The sequence below is a fragment of the Dendrobium catenatum genome, unplaced genomic scaffold, assembly GCF_001605985.2.
Source record: "Dendrobium catenatum unplaced genomic scaffold, ASM160598v2 fragScaff_scaffold_923, whole genome shotgun sequence".
Taxonomy (NCBI): Eukaryota; Viridiplantae; Streptophyta; class Magnoliopsida; order Asparagales; family Orchidaceae; genus Dendrobium; species Dendrobium catenatum.
The window spans coordinates 816183-819663 of record NW_021319385.1 but is presented as its reverse complement, the minus strand read 5'-3'; positions in this window follow the sequence as shown (position 1 = coordinate 819663).

Genomic DNA, 3481 nt, shown 5'->3' with positions numbered 1-3481 from the left:
ATATTTATTTTCATGTGCATGTATGTTCAATTGAGTGTTCAATGTGATTATAGATCTACCAGACCTAGATATAATTGATGGATAGACTACTAGTCAGGTAACACCCATACTTAATATTTCTCCTACAATCAATTTTGACATTATTTTAAAATTTGCCAATTTGGTAGCCCAACTGATGGGTGAGACATAAAGTATGGTTCATATTGTTCGATCTAATGATGTAGATCTTCATTTACAGATATTTCTAAAATTATAGCCTCTTAGATTTGAGGAAAATATTAAGCCCAAAGAAGAAAATGAATAGTTGATGAGGTTAGAGAAGACTTTTGATGGTATGCAATGTCCTCCTAAGAAGAAGGCACTATTGGAAATTTTTCTATTGGATGGAGAGACTAAGCGCTGGTGGATGGGCCAATAGGAGGAGAGGTTTCAGGGGAGGTCAAACTACCCGATCACCTAGGATGAGTTTTCTGATGTATTATGGGTGTCCCTCCCTAGAATTCAATTTGAAAGAATTCTATATTTTAGCTTAAAGAATATACTATAGCTATCTTAATAGACTTGTTCCAAGTTTTTTTTCTATTCGGTCTTCTAGAGAGAGATCTTAGAGACCTTTGGGAAGGAGAAAGGAGAGGTTGTGTATGAGGGAGAAGGACCGTGGGGGGATTCCACATGGTTTCTCTAAGCAAGCTTTTACCTTATTTCCTCTAAATGTTTTGCTTGGTTTCTGGGGTAGCTCTAGGAAAAAGAACTTCAGCTCGAAGATCATCAAGATTCTCTACTTTTACCAGGATGGTGAAAAAGGATTGCAAGGTTCTCTATGAAAGTTTGTGGGAGGTTATAAGACATCGTTGAACCATCCCTAGGTGCACCAAGAGGGGATGAATATATTATTTTAAAAAATACTTAAAAACCATTTTGAAATTAAAAACATAGAAAATAAAGAGCAGAAAAAAAATTAGAAAGAATACACTAGAATTTTATAGTAGTTTAGTCAACCTTGACCAACATCCACACCCCGGAGTCCTCCTCTCTAGGTATTGCACTAACACTATGGTTAATCTCCTTTAACCCTTATTAGAGGAGGATAAGACCTTATAAATCATTTCCATCTTACCCAGTGCGACGGAGAACCAAAAGCAATGTCAGCCACCTGGTAATGGATGCAAACCTTTGAAATATTTCTCACTCTCCTAGTGATGGCAAAGAACTATCAATCATTTTCACCCTCTTGATGAAGGCGGAGAACCCATGAACCTTGACCTTGAAGCTTCTCTCCTAAGAGAAACTCCAAGAACTCACCAAGGCCACTGTAGGAAGCAAGGTGCAAGCTTGCCTGGAGCAACCATATGAAAACCCCTCAAACCACTTATCACTTAAGCACAACCTTTTCTTTTCTCTTTCCAATTGCCCAAGTGCTCTCTTAAGAACTCTCCCTTAAAGTTCCTTCAATATCCAAAAAGTTATTTTTAGACTAGTTTAAATTGCTTAAGTACAAGGCTTCAAAAAACCTCAGCTTTTCAATTAAGTCATCACTATTTGTACAGTACGATCTAGGTTTGCATAATACGATTAGTTCAAAATAGGGGCTCATCCAGTATAATGGAATAGCCATTCATACAAACTACTCAAAATTTTCATACTTACCGTACAACATGATATAATCTTTTCGGTATAATTAGTTCAATTTCCTTCTATTAGTATAGGATGATCACTGAGATGATTGTAAATAATATTTTTCAAGCATCCATTATGATTTACATCATACTGTACTCTTAATTCAAACATCAGGGGTTTGTCTGGTATGATCAACATCATATTATATGATTAGTTCATAAAAATTAAGGTTTCATCAAGTACATTATTTGGGATGATCAAACTTCATCTCTATTAGTCATACAATATAATTTATATCATACAATATGATTGATTATATTTATTAAACCTTAATTTGATTTACTAATCAGAGGGAATAATTGAAGTAAGATTCTAAATATTGTACAGTACAATTAGGATCATATAATATAATTAGTTGAAAAATAAAATTTTAAAATACTTACTTAAATCATCTAGTAGGTAGGGTTTCTTGGTGGATACAAATCATACATTATGATTAGTTTATTAGCATTAATTATAAAATTAATGCTTAACCTAATTTTTTTATTGATGATCGTACATTATGATATGAATCATGCAATATGATCTGAATCATATGATATGATTAGTTAAAAATAATAATTTAACTCACGTTTCTCACTCCTCTATGTGTGTGTGCATGGTTGCCAATTTAGCATACTCCCTTACATGGGAAAACTCAAGAAATATAAAATAAAAAAAAAATAAAAAATGCAGACTCTTTCAAAAAATATCTTATTCTACCCAAACTTGAGCCTTGATCATTCCTAAGTGGTGTATAATATACCTAAAATATTAGTACAAACATAAAACTAATATGTAGTACATATGCTAGAAAAAATAAAAATTCAATTAATAATATTTATTATCATCAAAATCATAAGTTAAGTATCTTGGATTATAACACTCTACCTTCACCATAAGCGTACAAAATGATAGCAAGGTTCTCTGTGTTACAAATATGTTTTTTGGATTATGATTTTTGATGATAGCAAATAAATCTTGCTTCACTACGACTACCTTTTTCTACTGACTTTTCAGGACTCAAAGATTGGACGGAAATTGGATCAGCTCAAGACTGGGTAGATTAGGATTGAGTCCGTCTGTAATTTTTTTTTTCTTTTTTGAGTCAATTATAATTGTTTGAAGTGACTGATGTTAAGTAACCCTACACACACACACACACTTGAGAGATTTAGAATTTGTGTTTTTACTCATATCGTCCCGGACGATATTTATATCGTCCTGGACGATCGAGTTCAAAATAGAAGATCTAATCATGATTTCTTAGTTAAGGAAGTCGTAATTAACCGATCGGCCTGGACGATACCTGTATCAGCCAGGACGATATGCTTAATACAGAAAGAATTTGCCACCATGATCAATTTAGGTATTCTATATTTTTGGAAATCGGCCAGGACGATTCTTTGATTGGCCTGGACGATATTATATAATTATACCTAAATTGATCCGACAATCATGGGAGTAATTAAGGATAATTGATACGATCACATCATCCTGGACGATCGCAAGATCGGCCAGGATGATCCATTCAAAAACCCTTGGTTGCTCATCAAGAAAATTTTCAATCATCCAGTTTGCATTCAGGGCGATGCTCTGGCCAATCTTATGAGATTTGTACTTATCGGCCAGGACGATTTCCATATCATCCTGGACGATAAAGTCTGCAACTTGCAATTAATGAGCCCCTTTGCAGCTCTTCTATTTAAGAGCTCTTTTTCAACATTTTTGAATATCCTTGGCTGCTATCTTGACCTGAGAAAATCTAAAGGAGAGAGAGAGAGAGAGAGGGAGTGGGAGAGAGAGAGGATCTTGTGAGGGGATT